Raw genomic sequence first — 12,579 nt, forward strand, 5'->3', positions numbered from 1 at the left:
ATCCCAAGTTAAAAGTAAAATACTGAAAGCAGAGCAGTCACAGAAAAGCTAGCTTGTACATATTCTCCTCCAAAGTGATGTACAGAGTTCCCAATACTTCCCTCCTTTTCACCTGCCAAACTGGTTTCTGGAATAGAAAAATAATCTACAGAAAAATGTTCCTAAGTGTCATGAATAATTAAAATTCCTATTAGTACCCCTTGGTAACCACAAACAAAATAGCTATAGAAGTTACACAAAGAAAAAGAGGAAAGAATCAAAATCTATCAATACACACACACACACACACACAACAACAAAACACAAAGAGACAGCAAGAGAGAAAGAGGGACAAAAGAAGTACAAGATAAACAGAAAACAGTTAACAAAATGGCAATAGTAAATCCTTCCCTATTAATAATTACTTTAAATGTAAATGGACTAAAATCCCCAATAAAAAGATACAGAGTGATTGCATGGATAAAAAACCAAGATCCAACTGTATGCTGTCTACAAGAAATTCACTTTAGATTCAAGGACATAGGCTAAAAGTGAAGGGAAGGAAAAAGATATTCCATGCAAATGATAACCAAAAGAGAGCAGGAATGGCTATACTTACATCAAAGTAGACTTTAAGTCAAAAATTGTCTCTAGAGACAAATGTCAATACATAATGATAAAAGGGTCAATTCAACAGGTAGATATAACAAATGTAAATAGATATGCATCCAACATCAGAGCATCTAAGTATATAAAGCAAATATTGACAGATCTGAAAGGAGAAGTTGATAGCAATGCAATAATAGTAGGAAATTTCAATATCCTACTTTCAATAATGGATAGAACATCCAGACAGAAAAATCTATAAAAAAAAAAGCTGATTTGAACAACAGTATAGACCAAATGGACCTAACAGACAAATATAGAACTTTCCACTCAACAACAGAAGAATACACATTCTTCTCAAGCACATATGGAACATCTCCAGGATAGAGCACATATTATGTCATAAAACAAGTCTTAATAAATTTAAGAAGATTGATGTCATACAAAGTATCTTTTCCAAACACAATGGAATGAAAATAGAAATCAACATTAGGAAGAAAATGGGGAAATTCACAAACATATGGAAACTAAATAACACAGTCGAACAACCATTGGGTCAAATAGGAAATCAAAAGGAAATTTAAAAAATATCTTGAGACAAACACAAAATGAAAAGACAGCATACCAAAATGTGGGGGATGCAGCAAAAGCAGTCCTAAGAGGGAATTTTATAGTAATAAATGTCTACATTAAAAAAGAAAAAAGATATCAAATAAACAACCTAACTTTACACCTCAAATAACTAGAAAAAGAAGATCAAACTAAGCCCAAAGTTAGAAGAAGGAAGAAATAATAAAGATCAGAGTAGAATATATCAAATAGAGAATGGAAAATCAATAGGAAAAAAAATCAACAAAACTAAGAGTTGTTTTTTTTTAAATAAACAAAATCAACAAACTCTTAGCTAGACTAAGAAAAAAACAGAGAAGATACAAATAAATAAAATCAGACATGAAAGAGGAAACGTTACAATGGATACCTCAGGAATGAAAAGGATCATAAGTGACTATTATGAATAATTATATACCCCAAAATTGAATAACCTAGAAGAAATGGATAAATTTTTAGAAACATACAACTTACCAAGACTGAATCAAGAAGAAATAGAAAGCCTGAACAGACCAATAACAAATAAGAAGGTTGAAGTAGTAATCAAAAACCTCCCAACAAAGAAAAGCCAGGACCAGATGGCTTCACAGCTGAATTTTAACAAACATTCGAAGACTACCAATCCTTCTCAAACTCTTCAAAAAATAGTAAAGGGAACACTTCCAAACTCATTGTATGAGGCCAGCATCACCCTGATACCAAAGCCAGAAAAAGACACCACAAGAAAAATACAGGCCAATATCTCTGATGAACAAAGATGTAAAAATCCTCAATAAAATGCTAACAAACTGAATTAACAACATGTCAAAAAGATTATACACCATGACCAAGTGGATTTAACCCTGAGATGATTTGACATAAGCAAATCAATGTGATACACCACATTAACAGAATAAAGATAAAAACTACATGATCATCTCAATAGATACAGAAAAAGCATTTAACAAAGTTCAACATCCATCATGATAAAAACTCTCAACAAAATAGGTATAGAAGAAACTTACCACAACATAATAAAGGCCACTTATGAAAACCCCACAGCTAACATCATAATCAACAGGGAAAAACACAAAGCTTTCCCTCTAAGATCTGGTACAAGGCAAGAATGCCCACTCTTGCCACTTCTATTCAACATAGTACTGGAAGTATTAGCATGAGTAATCAGATAACAAAAAGAAATAAAAGGCATCCAAATCGGTAAGGAAGAAGTAAAATTATCTGTTTGCAGATGACATGATCCTATATGTAGAAAACCCTAAAGACTCCACTAAAAAACTCTTAGGGGGCTGGCCCAGTGGTGTAATGGTTAAGTTTGCACACTCTGCTTTGGCAGCCCAGGTTCGCAGGTTCGAATCCTGGGTGCAGACTGATGCACCGCTCAACAAACCATGCTGTGGCAGCGTCACACATACAAAATGGAGGAAGGTGGGCACAGATGTTAGCTCAGGGCCAATCTTCTTTGGCAAAAAAGAGGAGGACTGGCAAGAGACGTTAGCTCAGGGCCAGTCTTTCTCACACACACACACAAAAGAAAACCTCTTAGAACTAATAAATTCAGTAAAGTTGTAAGACACAAAGTCAACATACAAAAATCAGCTGCATTTCTTTACACCAACAGTGATCTATCTGAAAAGGAAATCAAGAAAATAATCCCATTTATAATTGTGTCAAAAAGAATAAAATACTTAGGAATAAATTCAACAAAGGAAGTGAAAGATCTGTACACTGAAAACCAAACCATTGATGAAAGAAACTGAAGAAGGCACAAATAAAGATATTCCATGTTCATGTACTAGAATAATTAATATTCTTAAAATGTTCATACTACCCAAAGCAATCTACAGATTCAATTCAATCCCTAACAAAATTCCAATGGAGTTTTTCACAGAAATAGAATAAACAATCCTAAAATTTGTATGGAACCACAAAAAAACCCCCAAAGAACCAAAGCAATCTTGAGAAAGAATCAAGTTGGAGGCATCATACTTCCTGATTTCAAATTATATTACAAATCTATAGTAATCAAAATTGTATGGTACTGGCATAAAAACAGACGCATAGACCAATGGAACAGAATAGAGTCCAGGAACAAACCCAAGCATATATGGTTAACTAATTTTCAACAATGGTGCTAGGAATACACAATAGGGAAAAGATAATCTGTTCAATAAATGGTGCTGGGAAAACTGGATATCAACATGCAAAAGAATGAAATTGGACCCATATCTTATACCATACACAATAATCAATTCAAAATGGATTGAAGACTTAAATGTAAGACCTGAAATCATAAAACCCTTAGAAGAAAACATAAGGAAAAATTTCCTTGACATTCGTCTTGGCAATGAATTTTTTTTGATATGACACCAAAAGCTCAGCAACAAAAGCAAAAATAAACAAGTAAGACTACATCAAACTAATAAGCTTCTGCACAGCAAAGGAAACAATCAACAAAATGAAATGGCAACCTACAGATTGGGAAAAATATTTGCAAGTCATATATCTGATAAGGGGTTAAAATTTAAAATATATAAGGAACTCATACAACACAATAGTAAAAAATACAAAGAACTTGATTTTAAAAAGGGGAAAGGACCTGCATAGTCACTTTTCCAAAGACTTACAATGGCTAACAGGTGTATGAAAAGGTGCACAACATCACTAATCATCAGTTAAATGCAAATCAAAATCACAATGAGGTATCACCTCACACCTTTTAGGATGGCTCTATCAAAAAGACAAATGATAACAAGTGTTGGTGAGGATATGGAGAAAAGAGAACCTTTGTACACTGTTGGTGGGAATGTAAATTGGTGCAGCCATTATGGAAAATAGTGTGGAGGTTCCTCATAAAATTAAAAATAGAACTACCATATGATCCAGGAATCCCTTTTCTGGGTATATAGCCAAAGGAAATGAAATCAGTACCTTAAAGAGATATCTGTACTCCCATGTTCACTGCAGCATTATTCACAATAGCCAAGATATGGAAACAACCTAAGTGTTCATCAATGGATGAATGGATAAAGAAATTGTGGTATACACACACACACACACACACAATGAATTATTACTCAGTCTTAAGAAGATCCCGCCATTTGCAACATCATGGATGAACCTGGAGGACATTATGCTAAGTGAAATAAGCCAGACACAGAAAGAAAAATACTGCATGATCTTATATGTGGAACCTAAAAAAGTTGAATTCATAGAAGCAGAGAGTGGAACAGTGGTTACCAGGGGTGGGGAAATAGGGGAAATTTGAAGATGTTGGTTAAAGGGTACAAAGTTGCAGATATGTAGTTATGTAGGATGAATACCTTCTAGAAATTTAACTTACAGGATGGTAACTATAGTTAATAGTACCATATTGTATACTGGAAATTTGCTAAGAGAGTCAATTGCAGGTGCTCTTACCACACACAAACACAAAAAGTGACTATGGGGGCCAGGCCTGTGGTGTAGTGGTTAGGTTCAATGCACTCTGCTTCAGCAGCCCAGGTTCGTAGGTTTGGATCCCAGGCATGGACCTACACCACTCGACAGCCGTGCTGTGGTGGTGACCCACATACAAAATAGAGGAAGAGTGGCACAGATGTTAGCTCAGGGTGAAGCTTCTTCAGCAGGGAAAAAAAAAAAAAAAAAAGAAAGAGTGACTATGTGAGGAGATGGATATATTAAGTAGCTTGACTATAGTAATCATTTCTCTATGTATATCAAAACATCATGTTGTACAACTTAAATTCATAAAATTTTTATTAAAATTGTCATTACAAAAAAATTTCTATTACTAACAGCACTGCATTATAACATTTAAAAGCAATATCTAGTGTGCGAACACTAGCAAAAGCAGTCTTTCTAAAAAGTCTAAGAACATTTCTTCCGGCATGAAGAAAAAAGAACACCTGGGGGGCCAGCCCAGTGGCGTAGTGGTTAAGTTCACTTGCTCTGCTTCAGTGGCCGGGGATTTGTGGGTTCGGATCCCAGGTGCAGACCTACACATCACTCATCGAGCCATACTGTGGCGGCATCCCACATACAAAATAGAGGAAGACTGGCACAGATGTTAGCTCAGCGACAATCTTCCTCGAGGGAAAAGAGGAAGATTGGCAACAGATGTTAACTCAGGGCCAATCTTCCTCACCAAAAAAAAAAAAAAAACCAAAAACCAAAAAACAAAACAAAACCCTGGAATTCAAGCATTCCTCCACACATTCATACAAGCGAGTTATCAGGATGTCTTTTGTCACAAGCTGGTTTTTTGTGTCATTTATAAAAAACAAAGTTCTTTCTAATGAGTGATAATGTACTTCTAAGGTCCTAAGGAGAGATTTGCCTTCAGAAGAAGCAATGATATTTCCTCTCTCAGGAATACATCTTCACTCACATTTTTTAAAAAAAATTGTTAAGCTTTAATGGACTTTAACACATATTTTCAAGTTTAAATTTTTAATGTTGAAAGTAAATTCAAATTCACAAAATTCTCTGCTGTTAGAGTTAAATTGCCTAAAGCACCTAATTTAGATGAGATAGATGTCAGTCTAATTCTTTAAAATATATAGGGACAGTGACTCTACTATCTTCTTCAAAACATTCTTCTAGACTTTAATCTTATTACTAGTTTATATGAGTGAAAACTCCCATTATAATGAGAAATAAAGAAGTCCCAAAGTGTGATTAATTGGATGACATTATTAGCAAGAAACTGTAATTTCGAGTACTGATTTTATTTCCTGCTTTTTTCTTATTTTTTAATGGAACTGATCCTAATGCTTTCACGTTTAACATTCACTGATACTTGGACACAATTACACTGCCACAAGTTGACCTTTATAAGCATAGTTCTTTTTCTATAAATAAGGAACTACATGGTCAGCAAGTTTTTTACAAGTACATTACTGCTGTGTGAGCAAGCATTATTGTCACTTTCTTTGATTAATGTTATACTTTGTTGACATATTGGGATCTGTATTGCTCTTCTTCAGGTTTCTTGTGCTAGACTAATGGCTTTTTAAAAGAAATAAGTTAATTGATTCTAATCAGTGGGGAGCCATGCCTCCAGTTTTTCCAAAGGATAAAATCCTCTTAAAAGTACATACATTGCTACATAGACAGGCAGAAAGGCACAGACAAAAAGGAAAGAATGGGAATGTAGTCTTTGAAGATCTGTCCCACATCAGTTTTTATACTTCAAGATGTAATTTGTAGGGGCCGGTCTGGTGGTGCGAGCAGTTAAGTGTGCGCGCTCTGCTGTGGCAGCCTGGGGTTTGCTGGTTCACATCCCAGGCGCGCACCGATGCACCACTTGGCAAACCATGCTGTGGCGGCGTCCCATATAAAGTAGAGGAAGATGGGCACGGATGTTAGCCCAAGGCCAGTCTTCCTCAGGAAAAAAAAGAGGAGGATTGGCAGATGTTAGCACAGGGCTGAACTCCTCACACACACACACAAAAAAGATGTAATTTGTGTAGTGTTAAAAAAACATTTATTAAATGAAAGAATTGATTGTATATCAGTTATTCTTGACTCAGGAAATAGATGAAAGCAAATATATTGTACTTCCAATTTTTTTCATAATTTAATTTTGTCCCTTTAGCTCCTGATTTGTGAATAATTGCTTGGAAGTCTCCTCCTGACTCTTAGAAACAAATCCCATAGGCTTGATTGGCAAAGCTATATTCAAACCTGAATATAGAAGAGGCCAATTAGGCTAATTGACAAAGATAAATCTTACTGTAATTTTTTTCTCTTCTACAAATACATAGTGTGAGAAATTCTTGTAATTCTTGGACCTGGCATTAAAACCCTACAAGGCCATATATGAAGTAGTTCCCACATGGCCTCAGAAAGAGAAGTTGTGAAAGCATATTTAAACTAACATCTGAAAAGCCTGGGTTTTTGTTTTATTTTCACCTATATTGTCTTAGGACAGCTAAACTGTATAGACTAGTAATTGGATTAAAATATTAAATGTAATAAAACCCAAGAGAAGACATTAGATTGCCCATTTCAATTGATGGTCTCTTACCCTAGTCATTATGCACTCTAATTAGCTTTGCAGTATGATGCTCTCTGAATGGACTGAAAATAGAATCCTCCAGCGGTTTCTGCTCATACCCTGACCACATCCTTGGAAATTCTCACCCATTAAGCCTGGGTTCTTCAGATATGTCGCCAGGGTTGAAGGAGTTGAAAACCACTCGTTAGCTCCAACAAAACTGAAGATCCATTGGTTAGCTGAGATGTGGAGCAGATCCTAATTCTGCTTTGTGTCAGTTGGTTGACTGGGCTTGTTTCTCAACCACTCTGGACCTCCATTTCATCAGAGTTCCAGAGGCTAGAAGTCCAAAATCAAGGTGTTAGCAGGCCCATGGGCCTTCCAAAACCTCTGAGGGAGGATTATTTCTTGACTCTTCCAGCTTCTGGTAGCCCCAGGCATTCCTTGGCTTGTGGATGCCATCACCCATCTCTGCCTCTATCATCACATGGCTTTGTTCTCCCTGTCTATCCTCACATTTTCACATTTTTCCCCATAGCATTTATTGAGTGAGTGATATCACTAGGAAATCTTTCACATAAACCCTAGTTACTAAGGCCTGAAAACTTTTCATTGTTAACCAGAAAGAGTTCATTGGAAATCCCAACCATATCTGTGTTAGAGCTGGTCATGTTAATCATTGCTTTCTTAGAACATTAACTATAATTTCAAAGGCTAAATTAGAATGGATACACAAATGGATGCAGAGACCATACAAGCTGTATTCTGAGCTAGAGGTTAAATGATACATTAATGCATTTCATGTGGTATTAAAATATGAAGAGTAGTGTTAATACCTCTGAGACCTTAGAGAGGGCACGACCATTTGAAATTGATATGAAGGCTTCACTTGATTATATTATTATGTGTTTCATTTTTTCTTCTTCCTAAACACAGACAGATCATGAGAAACAGCAGGACCTTAGGGAAACCAAAATCCTGCAATGAAATATCATTTTTGAAAAGGACATTCAGCAACAAATCTAGAAAGCTATTCTTTTTATTCTCTTTCGACTGCTCTGCTTAAGCAAGCCTTACCACCAAAGTTTTATCATGAAGGGAAGTCAGCTGGGAGAACAACTGGCTCAACCAAGGCTTCACTTAATCAATTCTTAATTATTCTGTAGTTGAAAATTTGATTCCCAGATTACCAATAACTAAACTTTCTTCTTCCTCTGGATTTTAGACCTCTGGTCATTTTGCTTCTCCCCTCCCCCCAACCAGTGGGTTACAGTGAGATAAAAGAAAGGGTAAGTAACCAATTTTCATATGTTAATGAATCTGGTTGGTGAATAGGAAGGTGAAATGGGACTTATTTATTTATAGATTTCATGTATTTCTGAGAATTCCTGATCACCATGAAGTTAGCTAATAGTTCATTGTTTTAGTGCTAGTTATTTATTGTTGCATAAATGAGTGCTAGGTGTTGCATTAGAAGAAAAATAATCAGAAGAAAGGAACATGCATGGCCTGAAAACTTAAAGCTAAATTAAGGAGCCAAACATGGGAAAAATCAGAAACTTTCAGGACTGTGGACTGTTGAGATACTCCCTTTACAGAAGAAGTTTGCTGATCATTGGACTAAACCATTTGAGATTTCTTCCAATTCTGATATTCTATACAACTATGAAATTATTACTTTAATAAATTATTAATTTACAATATCATCCTATGTATAAATTTGCAGCTTATAATTCATGCAGTGGCTTTTCTTTATAGACAAACTGGCATCAATATTACTTGTGGAAAAAGGGTTCGTTCTTCATGTTTCATGACTACAGTTAAGGGCAGCATCTGTAGAGGTTTTTTTTAAATCATCATCATTAAAAATGTTTTAAGTGTGGTAAATGAACCTTTGGAAATAGCAGTTGGAGACTCCTATAATTAAAACCAGAAGAAAAAACCGCTTGAGGATACTGATTTCTTACTTCAATGGCATGACTTCTTGGAATACAGAAATAAAACAGTAGCAATGTACTACAAGGTCAGCATATGTACAAAACACATTTTGCGTTGTGAACCACATGACGACACAGGCTATAGTCAACATACTTACCCCATACCCACTAGCAGTAACTCCCTATTTCCCCACAACACACTCCTATCCCTAGGCAACCACAAACCTACCTTCTATCTCTATAGAGTTGCATGTTCTAGAATGGAAGCAGACAATATGTGGGAAGCATCCATAGGTAACATGGATTAGTACTTCATTCTTTTTTATTGTCGAATAATATTCCATGGTATGGATACAAAAGATTTTATTTATCCATTCATCAGTTGATGGACATTTGGGTTATTTACACTTTTTGGCTATTATGAATGATGTTACTATGTATGCTCATGTATAAGTTGTTGTGTGGACATATGTTTTCAATTCTCTTGGGTATTATATCTAGGAGTGGAACTTCTGGGTCATATGGTAACTCCGTGTTTAACTTTTTGAGGAACTGTCAGACTGTTTTCCAAACCAGCTGCACCACTTTACATTCTCACCAGCAATGTATGAGGGTTCCAATTTCTCCACATCCTTGCCAACATTCTTATTTTCTGTCCTTTTGATTATAGCCATCCTATGAGTGTGAAGTGCTCTCTCTCTGTGGTTTTGATTTGCATTTCCCTAATGGCTAATGATGTTGAGAATCTTTTCATGTGCTTACTGGACATTTGTATACCTTCTTTGGAAAATTTCTATTCAGATTTCCTGCCCATTTTTAAATTGGGTTATTAGTTTTTTCATTATTGAGTTGTAATTATATTTACATATTCTGGATACAGTCTTGTACCAGATACATGATTTGTAAATATATTCTCTCCCGTTCTAAGGGTTTTACTTTCTTGACAGTATCATTTGAAGCACAAAAGTTGTTAACTTTGATGTTCAATTTATCTATTTTCTCTTGTGGTGCTTGTGCTGTTGACGTCACATCCAAGAAACCATTGCCTAACCCAAGGTCATGAAGATTTACTGTTTTCTTCTAAGAGTTTTATAGTTTTAGCTCTTACATTTAGGTTTATGATCTGCTTTGAGTCAATTTTTACATATGACGTGAAGGAGTTTACCTTCATTTTTTTGCATGCGGATATCCAGTTGTCCCAGCGTCATTTGTTGAAGACAATGTTCTTTCCCCATTGAATCATCTTGGCACCCTTTGTTAGAAATCAACTGACCATAAATGTAACGGTTTATTTCTGGACTCTCAATTCTATTCCACTGATTATATGTCCATCCTTATGCCAGCACCATACACATCTTGATTACTGCAGCTTTGGGGTAAGTTTTGCAATTGAAAAGTTAGAGTCCTCCAACTTTGTTTTTATTGCCTATTTGCCCTGGCTAGAATCTCCAGTACAACAGCAAATAGAAGCAGTAAGAGCAAACATTCTTGTCTCATTCTTGATGTTAGGAAGACATCATTCAGTCTTTCACCATTAACTATGTTAACTCTGAGTTTTCCATAGATGGCTTTTATCAGGTTGAGGCAGCTTCCATGCAAACCCAGTTTATTAAGCATCTTTATCATGAAAGGGTGTTGGATTTTGTCAAATGATTGTTCTGCATCGATTGAAATGATCATATGGTTTTTATCCTTTATTCTATTACTATAGTGTATTACATTGATTTTTGGATGTTACATTAATCTTGCATTCCTGGAATAAATCCCACTTGGCTATGCTGTACAGTCCTTCCAAAATGTTGCTGGATTCAGTTTGCTAGTGTTTTGTTGAGGATTTCTGTATCTATATACATAAGGGATATTGCTCTGTAGTTTTCTTGTGATGTCTTTGGTTTGGGTATCAGGATAATACTGGTCTCATACAATGAGTTGGGAAGAATTCTCTCTTCTTATTTTGGAAAAGTTTGTGAAGTATTGGTATTAATTCTTTAAATGTCTGTGAGAATTCAGTAGTGAATGTAGGCCTTGGCTTCTCTTTGTGAGTAGTTTTTGGATTAGTAATTTAATCTCCTTACTTGTTACAGATATACTTGGTTTGGCTATTTCTTCTTAGGTCAGTTTCAGCAGTTTGTATCTTTCTAAGAATTTGTCCATTTCATCTAAGTTATCTAATTTGTTGGCATACAGTTGTTCATAGTCTTTTACACTCTTTTTTTGCTTCTGTAAGACTTGTAGTGATATCTTCCCCTTCATTTTTTTTTTACTAATTTGAGTCTTCATTATTTTGTTACTGATCAGTCTAGTTAGAAGATTTAACAATTTTGTTGATCTTTCCAAAGAACCGACTTGTGGTTTTGTTAATGTTCTCTATTGATTTTACATTCTCTATTTCACTAATTTATGCCCTAATCTATTAGATTCTACTCTAATCTAATCTATTCCACTAATTTATGCTGTACTTGTTATTTCTTTCCTTCTGCTCGCTTTGGGTTCAGTTTTCTCTTTTCTTAGTTTTTTTTTTTTTTTTTGCTGAGGAAGATTAGCTCTGAGCTAACATCTGTTGCCAATCTTCCTCATTTTCTTTTTTCTTGAGGAAGGTCAGCCCTGAGCTAACATCTGTGCCAGTCTTCCTCTACTTTATATGCAGGTTGCTGCCACAGCGTGGGTGATGAGTGGTGTAGGTCCACACCCAGGATCTGAACCCACGAACCAGGCCACTGAAGCGGAATGCACCGAACTTAACCACTATGCCACAGGGCCAGCCCCTTCTTTTTCTAATTTTATTTTATTTTTTGTCAGGAAGATTGGCCCTGAGCTAACATCTGTTGCAAATCATCCTCTTTTGGCTAAGGAAGATTGGTCCTGAGCTAACGTGTCCATTTTCCTCTATTTTGTACATGGGATGCCACCACAGCATGGCTTGATGAGGGGTGTGTAGGTCCACACTCGAGATTTGAACCTGGGAACACTAGGTACCAAAGTGGAGCACATGAACTTAACCACTATGCCACCAGGCCAGCCACTTTTTCTAGTTTCTTAAGGCAAATGGTTAGGTTATTGATTTGAGATGTTCCTTCTCTCTGAATATAGGCATTTACAGCTATAAAATTCCCTCTAATGCCAGCTTTCGCTGCATCCCATACGTTTTTGTTGTGTTTTCATTTTCATTCATCTCAAAGTATTTTATAGTTTCTGTTGTGATTTCTCCTTTGACCCATATTTAAATGTGTTGTTTAATTTCCTCTTGAAGTCCTCAAGTTTTCCTCCCCTTTACTGATTTCTAATGTCATTTTTATTGTGGTCAGAGAACATTCTTTGTATGATTTCAATCTTTTTAAATTTATTGAGGCCTGTTTTACGGCCTAACATATAGTCTATCCTGAAGAATGTTCCATGTGCACTGAGCTCAATGTGTATCCTGCTGTTCAAGTCTTCTATTTCCTTGTTGAT

This window comes from Diceros bicornis, chromosome X, assembly GCF_020826845.1.
Source record: "Diceros bicornis minor isolate mBicDic1 chromosome X, mDicBic1.mat.cur, whole genome shotgun sequence".
In the NCBI taxonomy this organism is placed as follows: domain Eukaryota; kingdom Metazoa; phylum Chordata; class Mammalia; order Perissodactyla; family Rhinocerotidae; genus Diceros; species Diceros bicornis.